At 28.9% G+C, this 20906-nt stretch overlaps 1 long non-coding RNA gene and 1 pseudogene across 2 annotated transcripts; one reads left to right on the top strand and one right to left on the bottom strand.

Annotated features, from left to right (window-relative positions):
• Positions 1–10956: 10956 nt before the first annotated feature.
• LOC145156275 (uncharacterized) lies at positions 10957–13234 on the bottom strand. 2 transcript variants are annotated; one of them, XR_013736580.1, is made up of 4 exons: positions 12822–13234; positions 12390–12487; positions 12100–12148; positions 10957–11146 (listed from the first exon to the last, which is right to left on the bottom strand). It is a non-coding gene; the product is annotated as an uncharacterized LOC145156275 (long non-coding RNA). The 2 variants fall into 2 exon arrangements; XR_013736579.1 differs by having other exon boundaries at positions 12390–13234.
• A 5473-nt stretch (positions 13235–18707) lies between these two features.
• Positions 18708–20400, top strand: LOC145157301 (uncharacterized; annotated as a pseudogene).
• The last annotated feature ends 506 nt before the right edge of the window (positions 20401–20906 follow it).

A 20906-nucleotide genomic window follows, 5' to 3' on the forward strand; every position in this document is an offset into this window, starting at 1 on the left:
TTCAGATACTATTATCCTTGATTGGACACTCTTGAAATTACATTTTTCGTTCTCCATTCAGGCATATTTTATAATATATATGATAAGAATGAGGAAGACATTTACGTCTTTTATACAAATTAGAGATCAATAGCGAGTCCTGCTCTACTGTTTGGGGATAGAAAATAAACAATTTTGTGGCAATGCGACCCTAATATGGAGTCAACTTTAACTTTTTAAACATGAATTATAAATTTTATTGATGTAAACCATAAAAATTAGGAAGAAGAAATTAATAACAAAAAGAAACAAGATCATTATGATCTACAAAGCTTAAGATCACAAACGGAATATAGTAAGCGTAATTTGCCTAGTTCGAGATTAAGTAAGGAAGTAATGACTGTCTATGAGGATTTTGCGACTTACAATGCTCGATTGTTAAATATAAGAATTTTATAGGGTCAACTATATAATAAAACTATAGAGGTGTGATCGGATCGTATTAAGATCTTAAGATCCTAGTCGGGATCCTAATATCCCACTATAGATCTTGTCTCAGATAAATCCTAATGAGATCAGGATCATTTTTGGCTTGTAAGAATCTTAAAATCATAAAATTTTAAGATCAAGATCGGGAACTTAACAACAATGGTTAAATCATATTATTTGATAATATCAAATATGATATTAATTATGAACCAATATTGTTATAATTGGATAGATTTTTCAAAGTATAATGTTTTAAATAGTAATTTGGAAAAACATAAATAGGATGCTATATAAACAACTTTACTTTATCTTGTTTTATATATTTAATAAATTATCTTGTTTTCTAATGTTAGTATCGGTAGGAGGAGCAGTCATGGTTACTTTGTACTTGCAAGAAAACATTCCAATCCATCATGATGCTACTGTTCAAATTTCACCCTTTCAATGTTGGCACATTTTGAGATCGAAGGTGTTCCAATCTATCATGATGCACCAGTTAAAATTCCATCCTTTTGATGTTGGCATATTGTGAGATCGAAGGCGTTAGAGTTAAAAATAACAACATAATTTCAATTAGTCGGGTGTTTATAGCATTTTATATTTATTTTATTTTCTTATATTTTGAAAAATCTATTGTGTTGTATCAATTTTTATTCTTATTAGGTGATTGTAATATAAGAAATCTAGCCAATTATTATATGAAAATTGTTTGTTGTGTTTGGGTAGATTTTTAAATATTATTTGTAAATTGTAATAAAAAGAAACAAAAGTAGGATAATAGAAAATTCATTATTGCATTTAAACCCATAAATATAAACAACCTAATGCGTTGCTATTATAGATTACGAGAAGAAAAGGGATTGCTATTTTGGGTATAGATATGAAATTACATTGAGAGTACAGGTAAAACTAAAATATATTGCCTAAATTGCTATTTCCTGTAATTCCTATCCTGTAATTCATATCCACGTCATCCAAAATACACATAATGATCTATGTTTTGAGACATGCAATATGGGTCAAGACGCTAGAACCGGAGTATTTTGGTGTTTAAACATCATATCTTGATTCTTGAAGAATGCCTTCATGGACAAGGTTGTTCTTGACTTCTAAAAATACAAGAAAAAGTGAATATAATTTAATTCATGGAAAGTTAATTTAGTTATTATTGTCTAAACAAATTATGTGATCATATTTAATCAAGACATGTAAATAAATGAAAGAAATTAACAATAACAAGATCAATGGTGATTCATTTCAATAAAATTGAATACGGGAAATGATTACCATGATATAGTCATTTAGATTATTACTAATAACGAATCAATGCGAAACTTGAATGACTAATAATGATAATAATAATAATAATAATAATAAACTTGCATTTGTTGGGACTTTCATATTTGGTATCTACATTCTTATTAATAGATGGGAAATTACTGAAACATACCTACTTTATTGGAATTTTTCTTCTTCCTCAATTTTAATCTTAGTGGGGTGACGTCTAGGGTTTAGAGATATGCCAACCATAAAGAGAATGATTAATGGAAGAATAAAAGGCGATTTTTTGCTATATAGGTGATCAATTATCAATATGATTGGTTTTATTTCCTTATTTATTGCAAATCAGTTCAAAGTTTGGAAAATGAATGATTTATTGCATGCCCATTAACTTTAGCTTATCAAATACATTCAAAAGAAATTGGCGGTCAAAAATTAGAAATCTAAGTTTAGGTATGTGATCAATCTTTTGTAACATCAGTTATGTATAATAAAAGAATGTAAAATCTCAAATCAAACAAAAAATGCATACCTCAAATATATGTCATAACTGTATCCATTACCACAAGAGACTGTGTTGGTGGTTTCATTAGCAAAAACTAAAGAAACTATTCCTAATTTTAGTGAAGAACATGATGACACCCAATGAATGTTTTCAGAATCTTGGGAAGAGTACCAGCAATAACTAAGCACCAAAAACAGTGAATGAAGAGTAGACGATTGTCGGAGACATTGGTATCCGCTCAATGCTAACTAATAAAGAGCGCGGTAATATGAGGGAGAGAAGGAACGGTGATTACCTTCTTTTTGGAGATTAAATTTATAATGCAGTGTGTTTCTAAATATATGAATCCGAAGAAGGCCCGTTATGATTCGATTCAAATTTGAAGATAATTTCTTCATGGTTTCTTGTTGATTTGATATAAATTACTGCCGATTTTATAGGACGCTTCATATCAAAATTGAAAATAATCCAAAAGAATTCAAATTGTGCTGCTTAATTATAGGGATTAAAATAGGATTAAATTTATATATGAAATCACATAAATTACATGTGTAATTTTTATAATTAATGTAAACGAAATTTTAAATTACCAAAAATTGATGTTTGTCAAATTGAAGGAGAGCATGTCATGTACGAAAAAAAATCTTTATTTATTACGGAGGATTTTATAAAACACTTTCTTCTAAATTACAGTCTTTAAATACATTTTATATTTGATATATGTGTTATTTTTATCAAATTCGCATATATAAACATAAGCAAACAATAAATATTTAATTTAAAGATGTATATTTAGTAAAACACGTTAACGAGTGACAATATTTATAAATAATAAAACTTTAAATAAAATTATAAAATTAGAAACATTATATAGAAATACTATTAGAATAAAGGGATAAAATGCAATAGTGTATAATCGAATTAGGAGAAAACAGTTGATTTCACCCTATAAAAAGTTATTCAAATGATATTAAACTTTACAAATGTTTTATTTTTTTTAATACTAAAAATTATGAATAAATTATTATTATAGATGTTCTTAAGACATTTTTATTTTTATGTAGATTTAATGTAATAACATAAAAATTATGAATAAATTATTATTATAGATGTTCAGAACACATTTTTATTTTTACGTAGATTTAATGTAATAACATAATCAAATAACCTAAAAATTTATTCTAATAACATGTGGGTTGGTTTGGTAGTGTGTATAACATGTGTGTTTCTATATGTAGCTATGTAGGGTTTAGGCCCAAGTAACAAATTTCATATAGCCCACGGAGTATAAATAGAAGCATCCCACGCTCCAATCTCCATTATCAGCCGTCACACACCACTTCCCCAAAACCCTCTCCAATCTTTCATTTCCGGCTCTCATAATCTACCACTTCAATCGCAGAAAATGGTATACAGGTGCTCTGTTGCCCACGACAAGCAACTGTAAGCCTTTTCAATTTCAGATCGTCATACTCAATGTAGGTTTAATTGTTTGGATCGGCTTTGCAGCTTCATGCTTGGTGTGGGTGATTCTTCTCTGATTCTGCACTTTTTTATTTTATTTTTGTTTCTTAGATATGAATGATATTAGTAAGGTAACATCTTTGGGATGCTATCTTGTTGGCATGATTGGAATGGGTGGACTCGGAAATATGATACTTGGCTCTTTTTTAATGAAAGCTGTTAGTTTAACTAGATTTTTAGTTCTAGATGATGTATGGAACGAGGATCTAGTTAAATTATATACCGTCAACTTTAACCGTTGTAGGTGAATTTTCCAAGTATTTAGAATGGTTTTAAATATTTCGATTTTAAGTTGAGGTATAAACAAGGAGATTGGTGATTCTAAACGAGGGTCAAGATCAATTGATGTAAACTACGGAAGTTGTTTCTGCCTTGTGGTTTGTTTCATGTGCCTTTCAACTTAATTTATTTATTTCGGTTATGGTTTTCTGAGAGTTTGAATATAGACCCACACATATTAAAGTGGAGAAATGAAATGCTTAGGTTAAATTTTTGTGAGCTTGAAATACAAGTTAAAAGTATTGTGAGCGGTTAGGTTAAATTATTGTGAGCTTGACATTCAAGTTAAAAATATGTGATTTGCCTTGTGGTTTGTTTCCGGTGTAAGGATTTTATACTATTATTTTTTATAGATTTTTGTACTTAATTGTAGATTTTCTCTTATGTTATATTATTTATAAGTTAAACAAAATAAATCAAAAGTTATATTTATTGTTTGTATTTTGTTAATGAAGTTACATTTTGTTAGAATTGACTTTGTAATTTTGTATAACAGTTTGATGAAATCTTTTATTAAATTGTAAATTTTATTACGAAATTTAAACAATTTTTTTTAGATATATAAAGCACCTTATATCTACAACCGGTAATATTTATATCGGAAGGTACATGCATGTTTACCTTCAAGTAGTTTTTGTTTGTTATTATCATCTACATAAAGATATCAAATTAAATTAAAAAATGGTGCAAATCAACAAATAGTTGGATTACGTGCATTGGATAGGAGTTATAGCCTAGAATGTGTTTGAAATTTACCACATCATACTACTCTTTTAATATAATTTCTAAAGCCTTTCAAATCAATTTCATAAACCAAATCCCCCGTTTTAGTCATAATAAAAAACATTGTCATTCTAAAAAAACATGTCAATAGTTTTGCTTGCAAATAGACTCCCATTTTTGGGGCGTAAGAAAAATTGTGTTTCCCTCAGAATTGGAAGGATAGAATGAAGGAAAACACTAAAGCATTGAAACAAATAATAGCCAACTCAGATAGTCTCTTTGTGAATTCTTCCAAATTTTTGTAGGGCAAGTCTGATTCTCGTGTAGTGAAGTTGTTAATCTTTACATCATGTTGCAAGTTAAATTAGTAGTTTTTGTCTATTTGTTATGACACATCGTGATTGGAATTTTTATCCATTTACAACTTCATGATCAACTACTCTTTCTTCTAAATGTTTTGTTTTTTGAGAACATGAATTTGTAACCCGACAACAACATTAACATATTGATAGACTTTAACATGTAACCTCAACTAGATTATAACCCGTGTCCAATATGATTGACAGAATAAAATACGTAGACTATAAAAATCGTAATCCTTAATCATAAATTTACATACATTTATTTTTATAGAAAATTTGATGTTTTGTTCGTAAAACTATCATTGTTATTTCTTAATTAATAACTAAAATTGTTTTTTAATTAATATCTAAAATTGTTTCAAAACTTTATAGCAATCAATACCACGTTTTATTTAAGTTTGTTAAAGGCTGTCTAAAATAAACATATTTTCATAATTATCTATTATTAAAAAGTAATGATATCATAGCAAACATATAATTTACTACAAATACATGTATTCATATTGTACCATTAAAATCTTCGGTTTTTGGTTTGGCTATGATTCATGTTTTTTGCCATGGATGGAGAAACCAATTTTTTATTGTCTTGATAACTTATTCAAAATAAGATGTGCAATTTACAATAGAACAACATATTACTGTTCACTATAACATGCAAATTGCAACAAAATTGATTTGTAAATAAAAAATGACATTATCATTCTACTAGACCAATAACATATCAAATTTTATTAAAAAAACAAATGCTACGATTCAATTTTAACATCCATGTTTATGTGATATTGTAACCTCCATCTAAAATTATGGCAATTACCATAACAAATAAATAATTTTGATGATCTCTAATTTAATTTAAATTTATATTCATCGTTCTAAAAGATTGTGGGGAATTATTATCATTGTTTTGAATATTATCGATTGAGTTTTGTAGTTTTAAAAAACATTCGTAAATTTACAGTTGGTTAATAGATTAACCGAATAAACTAACCAGAAAAATAGGTTAATCGAAAACAAGTTAATCGAGTTTAGGTTTAGGTTCTAAAAATTAATGAATCGGTCGTTTCGGTTAACCTTCCGAAATATGATTTCGATTTGATTAACCATCCATGAACACCCCTATATGATATGAGTGTTGTTATTTGTATGAATATTTCCTAAGGATTTCTTGAAATTTATGACAACCATCTCATCTTTCCTATTTAGTCTTTGTTTTGTAAGTAATATTATAATATTGCATTATAGTCCTTTTAAATTACAACTTAGTTCGATCTTCTGTCTTTTTTTCTAAAACATCTTTGTGATATATATATATATATATATATATATATATATATATATATATATATATATATATATATAGGTTCATTTGAGACCATGCTAATTTTATGAGACCGTGAGACGCAATCTAAAAATAATTTTAAATAGAAAAATCCAAAAATTCTTTTTTTAATTATTATTTTCGTCACTTTAATTACCTAAAAAAAATAAAAAATATAAAAAAAAATACGTGAAATATTCTAATAGAATATTACGCTGTAAATATTCTAATGTGATTTTTAGAATGTTAGAATATTCTACTAGATTTGTAAGATATGTAAAATATTCTATTAGAATATGTAAAAAAAGGGTATTTTTTTGGTATTTTTTTAATTTTATTTGGAAAATATAAATAACGAAAATAATATTTGAAAAAAAAATTAGAAAATTTTCAATTATTTTGCATTTTAAAAATGTTTTTTTTATCTACAAAATGAGTGCCTAGGATTGCGTCTCACATCTCACAAAATTAGACCGTTTCAGATGAACCTAATATATATATATATATATATATATATATATATATATATATATATATATATATATATATATATATATTAAATCCAAAGGAGCTTAGGAATAGTATTCTTTTAGCCTTTAGGATTTTGCCACATAAGTTTGCTGAACTTGACACTTTTAGTCCCTAAAGTCAAAATTTTTACACTTTTTGCCTTTTGATTAAGTTTTTGTGCCTTAAGGTTTTTGCCACAAATCTTTAATGACTTTGACACTTTTAGTCCTTATATTCAAAGGTATTACATTTTGGTGTTTTTGCCACAATTCTTTAATGAATTTGACACTTTTTGTCCTTGTAGTCAAAAGTTTTACATTTTGACATAAAAAACACAAAAAAACCTCCTTTAAAATTTTGCCAACATATTTTTCCAACGTTAATAACTTTAATATTATTGCCACAACATTTTGGATTTTCTCCACCAGTATCCCTTTTTTTCGTTGTACACTTTTGACATCTAATTTTAGGAGTTGTACACTTTTGACATATCTAATTTTAGGAGTTGTCGGCATAGCTGCGGGTTCTTTATTAGTATATATTAAATCCAAAGGAGCTTAGGAATAGTACATTTTTAGGCTTTAGGTTTTTGCCACAAAAGTTTACTGAATTTGACACTTTTAGTCCCTAAAGTCAAAATTTTTACATTTTTTCCTTTTAATTAAGTTTTTGTGCCTTAAGGTTTTTGCCACAAATCTTTAATGACTTTGACACTTTTAGTCCTTGCAGTCAAAAGTTTTACATTTTGGTGTTTTTGCCACAAATCTTTATTGAATTTGACACTTTTCGTCCTTGTAGTCAAAACTTTTACATTTTGACATAAAAAACACAGAAAACTTCCTTTAAAATTTTGCCACCATATTTTCTCAACTTTAACAACTTTAACATTATTGCCACAACATTTTTGGATTTTCTCCACCAATGTCCCTTCTTTTCGTTGTACACTTTTGACATCTAATTTTAGGGGACCTTATGAATAGTAATCTTTTTAACTTTAGGTTTTTGCCACAAATGTTTGATGAATTTGACATTTTTAGTCCTCGAAGTGAAAACTTTTACATTTTTAAGTTTTGATTAAGTTTTTGTGCCTTTAGATTTTTGCCACAAATCTTTAGTGATTTTGACACTTTTCGTCCTTGCTGTCAAATCTTTTATATTTTGATGTATTTGCCACAAATTTTTAGTGACTTTGACACTTTTCAACCTTGCAGTCAAAACATTTACATTTTGACATAAAAAACACAAAAAACCTCCTTTAGACTTTTGCCACCATATTTTTCCAACTTTGGCAACTTTCACATTATAGCCACAACAATTTTCGTTTTTTTTCCATCAATGTTCTTTCTTTTGGTTCTACATTTTTGACATCTAATTTTAGGGGTTGTCGGTTTTCTCCCTTATTTGTGGCGATTTACACTTTCGACACATCGTTTAAAGTTTGTCGATATTTAACTTCTATGACATAGTCCAAAAGCGGCGGACCCGCGTGTCCTTTTCTAGTTACAATATTAAATTAAAAAAAAAGTTACTATAAAGTTACTTAACATAATTATTTACTTGACTAATATAATTATTTTACTAAGTTTTTTTAGATGACTATGAAATTGTCTCATATCTTTACTAGTATTTAACCATTACAATTGAAAATTTAAAATAAGTTTGTATACACCATTATCAATATGTACCAACAAAATTTGTTCTGAGCAAAACAATTTGATACCAAGTATAGTTGGTATGGTACTTGTTGTAAAAAAATTATACCAACTATACTTGATATGATATACACTAGTTGTGAGACCCATGTATTACATGGGTTAATTTAAAAAAATAGATATAAAAATCAAAATATTTGAGAACTTTTAATTTATAAGAAAATAAGAAAAATAATGAATTATTATAATGAAAATGTTTTTTATCTTTTAAATTTAAACATATAATTTAAATAAATAAAAGAAATTAATGAGCTTTAAATTTGGAAAATTTTAAAATTAAAAACTAAGTTCATTAATGAAATTGATATCCATTTATTACTATATTTATTGCAATTATTACATTAAAATATTATATGCAATTTAATAAAATAGAAAAACTCATAAAATGACATGTGGAAAAAAAAAAGTAATTCAAAATAATCACAAAATGACATGTATTACATCAACAGTCATATAAAAAAACAAAAAAAAATGTCAAATCTTTTTTTTAGCCTAAATATTGCTTAGACGCCTCAAATCTTTATGCAAAAACCGAAGATCAACGGTGCGGTGCGGTTTTCATCCAAAAACCGAACCGCACCGTAGGTGTGTGTGTGTGTATATATATATATATATATATATATATATATATATATATTAGGTTTAAAACCTGTGGAAACCACAGTTAAGAAATATATATATATATATATATATATATATATATATATATATATATATATATATATATATATATAATTCAAAATCGTAAGGACCAATCAAATATTTAAAAAAATTATTCACTATAAAGATAGAAACTTTGTCAGTAAGTTTATAATTTTGTTTTAAAATAAATATATACACCTTTATGAATATCCAATTTACGTTTTGCAAGTTTCGATATTTGATAAAACTACGAGTTTGTATGATACAATATATATTTTTGTATACTGACGTATTTTGTGGAATCTATCAAATATTAGTATTTTGTTTTTGTGCATATTGATTGAAATTTTTGTTTATCTAAAAACTCTAAAAATATATAATGAAAAATAAAACCAAGAAACCTGCGTAATTTATTTATTTTTATTTTTTCTTGCAATATGATGTATTAAAACTCTAAAAAATATATAATGAAAAATAATTGCTTAAACTTGTGTTGGTTTGGTTAGGTTATAGAAGCACAACCTAAATACCCAAATAAACAATTTGGTAGTCATAACTCATAAGTAGGCGAGTTTCTCAATTACAAATTATAAATGTGTATTTGTTATTAGGATCCAATAGGATTTTATAATATAAAGAATAAAAAAGCTCAATTACGTCTTTTTTAGGCACGTTAATACAAAAATATTAAAATTCTTAGAGTCTAGATGCCAAAATTTTGTTTCAAAAATTAATAAATTAAATTTACACAAAATATATATACGCTTACCGAAGTTACATAAATTACTCATTTTTTAAGTTTTACTACTTTTTCCACTATCTTCATAGCAAAAAGGCTAAACCTTTGTGGTCTAGTAAAATTCAATTGAATAGTTGCAAAACCATGAAAGTAGACAGAAATTTTTATTGGATCATTAAATAAACATAAAGACTATCGGTTCCCGGTGCCTCCATTTTGAATTTTAGAACTTCTTTCGATCAGTCTACTTTCAAAAGCTATAGTTTCAGCAATAACTTTGAGCCACTTTTAATATGCCCAGTAAGCAGGTAGGTTGACAACCAGACACAAAAGAGCTATCCCCAAGTGTAATAGCTTTAATTGTGATGTCAAACTATGGCTGTTTAAAGAAATCTAAGACTCGTAAACAAAATACCATGAGTCAGATAATGAAAACCATAGAGATCTAAAAAGCACAAACTAAACTTTCAAATATAAGATTAAATGCAAGAAATGACAACATTGTTTCATTTACATGTATTCAAACATCTTAATTTTAGATCTTTCTATGCCATTGTATGTAATTTAGGAAACATAGTAGCATGTCTTATCAGGAAGCTTTTTTTAACCAGATATGAACGTACATTGCTATTTCTTGGAAAAACTTGCCAATATTTTACTGTTATTCTTACGAATATTGTTCTGGACTTCCAGAACTCAATAAAAAGTTGGTAATAAACTGAAATATGGTTATAAAAATAAAAATAAAAAATGATTTTGATTATAAAATAGATAAAAAAAAAATCATCTCATCACATAGATAACTAATTACCTTTTTGCATGAAATGTCAATGTACTTTTCGTATTCTACCAAATAGGCAATGTACTTGTTTATCAACATGAAATATAGTTAACAAAGTAAACTAATATTAAAACTTTATAAAACATAAAAATAATCATAGCAATATGAAAATCATTGCAACCACCAAAACCATGATGCATGTAAGCATATATATGAGGAAACTTTCAACACTTGTCCTCCAAACCACAACCTCCTTGTTTTCTCACAACTTACCATCTGGTCAACTCTGTCAAGTCGTCAATCTGTTTCACATTAGAAGTAAAACCAGACAAAATGCAAATTAGAAACAAAATTTAGTAATTGATAATAAAACAAACAGACAAATTGACAATTTCATGACATGAGATGCTATAATAACCAACTTTTTAAGGGTAATTTTTATTTTTAGAATGACAATAAGTTATAAAAAAAACCTCTCATATTCAAACAACACCAATAAGAGCTCCTAAAACTAAACACAGTAAGACAAAACAAACCCCCAAGTGTAAAATGGACAGAACAATCAAAGATTCATAAAAATGACCTCCTTTTTGGCCATATGTTCTATGACAAAAATACCCCTGATGCTCAAAAAATATTTAAAAATAAGTCCAGATGAGACTTCAAATAGTCATATCCATCTAAACTATTCATTAAAAATAACCAATAGTATCAATAAAGATAACAAAAAATATTTATTTTTCTTTGGAAATTGTCATTTGTAAGGTCAGTTTTTGTCCCACCCATTCTGTCCAACCTTAAGATCTAACAGAAATAACCATCATAGACACATGTATGAATTAAGAGACATAAACGATGAAAACATGAGAGTTAATCTATGGTAGCAGTCTTGAACTCAGGAAAATGAAAGCATAGTTTAATGTTGCTTACAGACTTAAACCTTGATAACACAAGTGAGCATCTGAATGCAACTGAGCAAGAAATTCCTTACTAAATAAATAGTTACTTGATAAGGAACATTCTTTGCATCTTAGCAATTAGTTTTCAGAACACATGCTACTTTGCTATTCGTGTAATGAAGCATTCCTCATCATATACAATAGCTACATTGAAATAAAGAAATAAATTATTTTGTTGTACAGAACAACCCCTAAGTTTTCACCTTTCTAACTCAATGAAATCAGTGTACATGAATTGATTTCAGATCAATGAAATCAAAACTAAAAAAATTTAAAATAGAGTAAACTAAACTCACCAAAATTAGAAGAGAATGATTTATATTGCCACTCTGTTGCATCAAGAACCTGTATAAATAGAAAAAAAAAATGATTTTCTTACGCTGTTAATTTGCAAGATCAGATTAGCTTTTCAAATCATAATTTGATCACAGAACAAATACATATAATGTATAAATGTTCTTAAAATGGACAAATCCTATTACCCATCTCGTTGTTTCCCATTATACAGATTAATCATTTGTTATAAATTTACAACAGACAGATGAGATGATGATTTATATATTTTTTAAGAATCAAATTTTGATACCTTTGTATACAGTCCTTTTAACATACATCTTTCCCAACCAAGTTCTTTCAAATACGATGCATACTTGACAATCGATTCAGTGAATTCACCCACCGAACCTATACATCATTAAAAGAACAGTAAAATCGCAAACCCAAAATCTTGGAATTTCATAGACCCATATTCATTGATTAAAGCAATAGGAATATAGAATCAAAAAACCAAATAAGAATGGAACATGATTATGTAAAACACATCTACACCGAAAGAAAAAGTAGGAAAAAAAATATAACAAATAAAACACACTTCAATCGATCTCAATCAGACTCTCTGTAACCATTCAGTGATACCAAAATCCGAAACCTTTAATTGGATTCCATATGACCATTCACCTAGAAAAAAAACAAACTTGCATCCAATCAGTTCGTGTGGGAGTTAGATATCCATACGAACCTTTACTCCTTGTGTAAACTTGCAAAAAAGGTGAAAAAGAAGTTGCGACTGCCTGAGCTCTTTGGGTTGAGAAATATAGAAACCTGGATATATAGAGAAAGGGAGATGAAATAGCCGATGGTGGTTGTGGAGGAGAAGGCAGCGGCCATCAAAAGCAATAACTGGCACAATAGCTCCTGATTTAGATAGAAACCTGGTGGATTTGAAAGGGATTGCATAGATTTTTGGGTGAGCATTCGATTTCGATCGATAGACATCGAAGAGAATCAAACTTTGAAATGTGATTAGGTTTTCATGTGTGAGTAAATTGTGGAGATATTAGGGAACCAGTAGCGAATCTATGATTAATGATTGCTGTAAAATCGGAAACTGTTTAAAATAGATGAATGGATAATCAATACAAGGATCTGAATATCCTCTTTGAATTCGAAATAGAGTTTGATTTTTTTGCAAATCACGATCCTTTAAGCAGTGCCATTTTCGGAAATTCACTTAGACATTTGAGCGGGAAAAATTATTGGGGAAGGCTAATAGATTGACACGAGTACTTATTTATTAGATTCTAAAAGGGAAAGAAAAAAGGTGACATACATTCCATTCGGGGACATAATAGTGATGACTATCGAGCACACTGTTATATCGATCCCAATCAATGGTTTTTTGGGGAAGCCGATGTTTGCTTTCCCCTATGCTTTATGACATCTTTTCTCTTCTCCGTAGTGATCAGTGTATGCACGTAGCATCATAGTCAATCTTTCATGCGGCCGCGCTCTTCTTCTAACTGCAGGAGTAAAGGATAAGTAAGTTCGCAATCCAGTGATAAAGTGAAAAAAGGTGCTTTTTTCTGTGCATATTCCCTGGTGAGGATATGCATATAATATTTTAGGTATTAGAGTGCATCAAGATTATAGGTTACAGTTTCTAATTTATAGGGTATTTATTAGATTAGGGGATATATATATATATATATATATATATATATATATATATATATATATATATATATATATATATATATATATATATATGAGGATTCGGAATATCACACATTCATCAATCAATCAATATATATATATATATATATATATATATATATATATATATATATATATATATATATATCCCTAATCCTAATAAAAGACTCTCTACACCACCACGTGGCGCCCTTCTACACCTGCTATATGCCACATGTCAATCTCGGAAATACTCTATGACTGATTTTCCCGCCCATGTAATTTTTCAATTGTCAATAACTCTTCTCCTAAGATTAAGGAAATTTGTTTTCATATTCAATTACACTGCATTCAAATTACACATTATATATGTAAACAAAAATTTCAAACTTTAATAGATATATACAATCCCTTAAAATCAGCTAATCATAATCCTCTAACTTACAAATATCGATTCCCTATTATTATCTTCTTCACTTCTTCATTAGCGTCTTGGAACCTATCATTCGAGAATTCTTCTTCGTCTCTACAAACTACCGAAGGTGCATCTTCATCTGTTTAGTCTACAGCAAAAAATTGTTAGTGATTTACGTTTTTGTGATCTATAATTTTTTTTACTTTATTTCTTTTTCTTCTCCTTCTGTTACGATTCTTCTTCTCAATCGCTTACTTATTTTGAGGAATTGAGTTTCATATATCATCCTACTTTCGTTTTGTATGTTATATGTTTCGTTAGAAGGAGATACCATAGTTCTGTTGTTAGATTATGAAGAAAAGGGCATATATGTCCTTTTTTTCCTTAAACAAATAATGTCAAGTTTTTTGCATACCATCAAATATCATGTTGCATTTGTAATTTGTGTAAAAATTGACAAATGATTATTTATGTCATGTTGTTAATGCCATATAGACCTTTTTGAAAAGGTTTATCACCAACAGAACCATTTATGTAAAAAACTGTCATAGTGACCATTTCTATCAAGAGTTTTTATAACATAAAGCTTAAGTTTTTTATTTTTTACGCTATACATTGTTTTTATCATTTATAAATGAAAAAAGAATCTATACTTTCATTTTTTAATCATTTGTTTTTGTTTTTTCATAAATTATAAAGAAAAGGGTATAATTGTCCTTTTTTGTCATAAACAAATAATCGTTGTTTTTTTTGCATTTTTTTGTTAGAAGGAGATACCATACAACAGAAGTGTGGTATCTTTTTTTTTTTTATCATTTGTTATTGTTTTTCATAACTTATACACAAAAGGGCGTATTTGTCTTTGTTTCCTTAAAGAACTAATGCCAGTTTCTGTTGTAACAATTTTTTTAAAACTCTTTTCACATACTTTTTAGATGAAAAAAGTTAAACTTTCTATTAAAATTGTATTAAATGTAATTAACATTACAACAAAAAAGAAAAGTGGCTTACATGTGTGACTACAACCGCGAGCAGTTTACATTCTCTATTTTGTCAATATTCTGTATAAAAAACAAGATAGAAAATGATTAATAAATTGAAGCATGAAACCATTGCTAGGTCTATAATAGCAATGTACTTTTCAACTTACTCAACAATTGCTAAAAACAATTAGCTTTGCATGTATTATAGAAAGCTACATGTAAATCTTTAACTTTTTTAATTTTTCTTTGTTTAACTGTACTCATCCCAACTTTAATGGATCATTTAGGTATTATAGCAATGTACTTTTCTTTGTTTTACTGTTAAATATAAATTCGATATAATGACTATTTCTGTCAAAGAGTTTATCACCAACATCACCATTTGTGTAAAAACAAACTGACATGGTGACCATTTCAGTCAAAGAGTTTTATAACATAAAACTTAAGTTTTTTATTTTTTCACCATATACTATCATACGTTTCTGTCAAATACTTTTATCACTGAAAATTATAATGCTAAATCTGCCATAGGGACCATTTCTGTAAAATAGTTTTATTTTTTTCATGTAAAGTTTAAGTTTTTCATTTTTTACACATCTATACATTGCTTTTATCATTTATAAATGAAAAAAAGAATCTATACTTTCATTTTTTAATCATTTGTTTTTGTTTTTTCATATACTATAAAGAAAATGACATAATTGTCCTTTTTTCCCATAAACAAATAATTGCAGTTTTTTTAATATTTTTTTGTCAGAAAGAGATACCATACAAGAAGTATGGTATCTTTAAAAAAAATAGAAAAGTAATTAACATTACAACAAAATAGAAAATTTTAGACTTTTTGTTATAATTGTGTTCAATGTAATTAACATTACAACAAAATAGAAAAGTGACTTACATGTATGACAAATAGTCTTTCTAGATTTGATTATTGGATATACTACATGCATACAATGGTAATGTACTTTAAATTAGTGGCTTTTAATGTATTTGTATAAGAATAAAATAAATTCATATGTATAAGTGAAAATCAATTATGTCAGTGTATTAAGATTGTGCAAGAATGGTATTAAAATAAAAATATAATTCACCTGTGAGCCTTTTTTTGCTGTTTCTTCATTGGTATAATAGAAAACACCCAAGGATTATAGTGAATCAAGAAAGCTTAAAATGGTCATTTACTCATATTTGATGTAATCATGTAACTATAGGCTACAACTATAATAACAAGTCTTTTAGGGGTAATACCTGTTTGATAAAATAATAAATCTCTGGTTTGCTGGAATTTCAAGAGCTGCTTGAAGTAGCAATTTTTCGGCTTCCATCATGGTTGATTCACAACAATTTACCTGCAATTAACACTTAAATCGTTTCACAAGATAACAGACAATTTAAATGCTATCGATTTGAAATTTGATGATTGTAAAGATAAAGAATCAATTCATAGAACATTAGGAAATAAATATAAAGATGAATGTTTGATTACTCTATGGACATACAGACAAAAGAACAAATCCCAACAATTTAATATTTATGAATGATCCATGGAAATGTTCGAACTTAAACTACTATCAATGAAGTTAAGGGAGCTCAAATAAAACAGAAAGTTGCTATAATTGATTTCAAATAGTGCATCCAAACACCCCTGATTCGTTTATGTTTTTCGTAATTCAATATTGATCGAATCAAGCTAAGTATTCATCTGTTTAATTGTATTTAAATCCAATCAAATGATACATAAATGAAGAATATGATAATGATGTAATGCTACAAAGTATGTGAAAAAGCACTGACCTCGAAGAAGCTTTGCCAGATGAAATCAAGAATCAGATTATGATGGACTAGAAACAAGTAAGCAATATGCTAGGGTTTCCACAATAATTAACCTTCATTTGACACCCAACGCCCAACACCACCGCAACCCATCATCACCTATTCAAAACCGCACCCAATGATCGCTCCCGTCGCACCCTGCCGGGAAACAAGCCATCGTGAACCAGAATAAGGAACGATCATAGGGTTTTCTCTGCTACGCTTTCTTACTCTTTCACTCATGCCGATTCAAGATGAGTGGAGAGGGAAACAAACATATGCTCTGATCTTTTATCAACCATCAATTAAAGAACGGTGGTGTGATTTTGTCCTTACGGGTGCGTACCTACGTATTGCTAAGAAGAGAAGAAAGAAAGGGCTTTTTATTCATTTTGGTTTATTTTTTTTATTTTGGTTTTAACATTAAGAATATTTTGATCTATTTGTTATAGTTAATCAAAACATACATTTTCGTCTCAGCTCTTGATAATCAGGTCTTCAAAATCATGTATGACCTCTTTATTTGCTTTTGAAATTAATTTGAGTTGCTTTATGACGTTATATCATATTAATATTGTTACTATCATATCGTTTCAAAAAATATGTATATTAAGTAATTATATGAAGTTTTTATATAACTTTTTTACAAACATTAAATTTCATAATGCTTAATACAAACTCATTAGTTTTATATTTAATAAAAAAAATTTATATGCGTTATTCTTTTTTCAAATATGTTTATTTATGTTGATAAATGGTTATATATTTATTATGATTATGATTTTATTAAACCCATTATGTTTTTGTAATTTCAACCAATCATTATATCATTATGAAATTACTGACAAAACACATATATGTATTAGCTATTAAATTTTTTATTATCATTGCTCAATAATTAAATTATAATTTAATTAAATTTTTTTATATTTTTTATCCGTGGCGTCCATGGGTTATAACCTAGTATATATATATATATATATATATATATATATATATATATAAACTAAATGTTGACTTTCATTCTTTGAGTTTTATGAATTGACGTTGGGTAAATTTAATCCATATTCCACAATCCATATATTGAAAAGGAATTCAATTTACCTCCGACGACTACCGACTAGCTCCAATCCCACCGTTTTTTTTACCTTCCCTCCTATCTTTTGGCTTCTGTTACACACGAAATTATAATATAGTTTATGAGCGTCTTGTCTTACGAGTTACGACATCACTCCCAGTGACCATTCTCCATCACACTCTACAGGTTTAAAACTGAAACCGCACCGATACAAACCGAAACCGCATTTAAAAACCGCAAAACCGAACCATTGAAAAACCACACCCAACGGTTTTAAGAATGCAAAAACCGCACCATGCGGTTTGTGGTTCGGTTTTCCCTTATAACCGCATGAAACCGCACCCTTGCTCACCCCTAAATTTTCTTATAAGCAGCATTTAAAAAGTTTCAACAGTTGTGAAAAATATCACATTTTATCATTCAGTAGTCAGTACAGTGATTCTATTCGGAAGCCCAAACTCTCTTATCATAGAAATAACATGTTTAAGCTTAACCTACTTTTTCAGCCGCCTCTCACCTTTTACCCATTTCCAAATGCGCCATTGATTTGAAAGAAACTGATTTTTTCGTCTCAAACTCTGGCTTGAAATCCACAATTTTTAACACTTTAGTTTGTCACAAATTATTTTAGAAAAATCTCCGATGAAGTTACGAAAAGAGTATTACACCATCGCCTGCGATTTGTTATGGTAAGCGGTTCCATACGTACTTACCGTTCTAAAGTTTAGATTGGTGTTAGCAAAATTTGGTAGATCTCAAATTAATGCGGTCGATCGATTCGTTTATGCAGACCCTCTTATGTGAAGAAACTAAAAAAATCACACTCTATAATTGGAATGGGTGGTCTCGAAAACATTAATTTGTTTTCATGTTTGCTATACCAATACTAATGGTATTTTAGTTGTGCTTGTGACATTTCAATAACTAAGAAAGCATTTGAGGAAGACATTGGGTTAGACTTTCGAAATTTCATGTCTAGCTAATAATCATATCACACCCATTGGTTATTTCAAAAATTCATGGTTTTGTTTGGTCAAGGGAATCAATACTATTGATAAAACGACAAAACTTCAAAAATGATCCATGTTTTTGGAAATCTGAAATTTAGTCCCTAATCTTAAAAAACCTCACAGATGGTCTCTGTGGTTTCAAAACTTTTAACAAATAGTCATTTTCGCTAACTACGTTAGGTTTCGGCCGTTAAATGAAGGGTATTTCTGTCATTTCACTACCACAGGGACCCTTTATGAAGTTTTTCCTTATTTTTCTAAAAAAAAAAGAAAAAAATATAATTATTTAATATTAAAGGGTCCTCTCTCTCTCTCTCTCTCTCTCTCTCTCTCTCCCTCTCCTGTACGTCTTCTTCCTAAAAAGAAGACACCCTTTTGATCTCCTCCCTCCTTCTTCACTTCATCATAAACTCCAAAACCTCACTCACTTCTCACTCTTCATACACAGAAAGAGAGAATCCTTATTCGATTTGAAGCAACCCCCACATAAATTCATATTTCCACAAGCTTGATTTCATATGGGTTTTGAATCTCTCGAGCTTGGCACGACTCTCTTCTCTCTCAACTACATTCACATCAAGAACCCTCAATCGCTCTATTTCCTTCTTCATCAGTTTCCGTTTACCATGCACCCACTTCCTTAAACCCTAACCTCCCCCTATTTCTTCGACCACCCACCTTCAGCGGAACCTTATCCGACCTGCAACAATGGCCGAATTGGGCGAAAACCTTAGTGTCATGTGTCAGTTCATCTTTCATAGATTCAGATAACGGACCAGACTCCGAAAGTTTACACAGAGAACTTAATTGGCTGATCGAAGATGCTCTAGAAAACCCAAAACCATTACTAACCCTCAACGACTCCAAACACAACACTGTTTTGCAATTAAGAGCTTACTTGGGTGATCTTTAATCTTTATGGGGGATTTGGTTCTGAGTGTCGTAGAAGGTGTTTTGATTCCAAGGCGTGAAACCGAGTTGATAATCGATCTGGTGGAAGATGTGATCAAGCAGAGTCAAGAATTGAATGAAGGTTTGTGGGTGGATTTAGTACCGGTTCTGGTGCAATAGTTATTGGAATCGGGAGGATTTCATGGATTAGGATTGAGAGAGGAGGTGGGTTTATGTGTATATTTTCAATTATTTTGATTATACATCTGCGTTTATTGAGTTCGGCTCCAATTTGGATTTCAATTAGAAGTAAAAACAAAGATTTCATGGTGATTTTCTTAAGTTGCACACCAACTGTTTGTGGAAATGCCCCAATGACATCAATTTGTTCACACCCCAAGCTGGCTGTTTCTTGTTTAACAGCTTCACCATAACGAAGATGATGATCAGATGAAGATGAACATGGTATAGAGAGATGTTTAAGTTTGTATATGAAATTAGATATGAAATTAAAGTTGGATATGAAATTAGAGTTCGATTCCATTTTCTTTGACAGTTTTGCTTCAAAGTTTTTTAAAAGGGTGTGTTATTTTTAGGAAAAAGACATACAGGAGAGAGAGAGAGAGAGAGAGAGAGAGAGAGAGAGAGAGAGAGAGAGAGAGAGAGAGAGAGAGAGAGAGAGAGAGAGAGAGAGAGAGAGAGAGAGAGAGAGAGAGAGAGAGAGAGAGAGAGAGAGAGAGAGAGAGAGAGAGAGAGAGAGAGAGAGAGAGAGAGAGAGAGAGAGCCTTTAATATTAAATAATTATATTTTTTCCTTTTTTTAGAAAAATAAGGCAAAACTTAATAAATGGTCCATGTGGTAGTGAAATGACAGAAATACCCTTCATTTAACGGCCGAAATCTAACGGAGTTAGCGAAAAGGACCATTTGTTAAAAGTTTT

This window comes from Lactuca virosa, chromosome 2 (genome assembly GCF_052849685.1).
Source record: "Lactuca virosa cultivar CGN04683 chromosome 2, Lactuca_virosa_CGN04683_v6, whole genome shotgun sequence".
In the NCBI taxonomy this organism is placed as follows: Eukaryota; Viridiplantae; Streptophyta; class Magnoliopsida; order Asterales; family Asteraceae; genus Lactuca; species Lactuca virosa.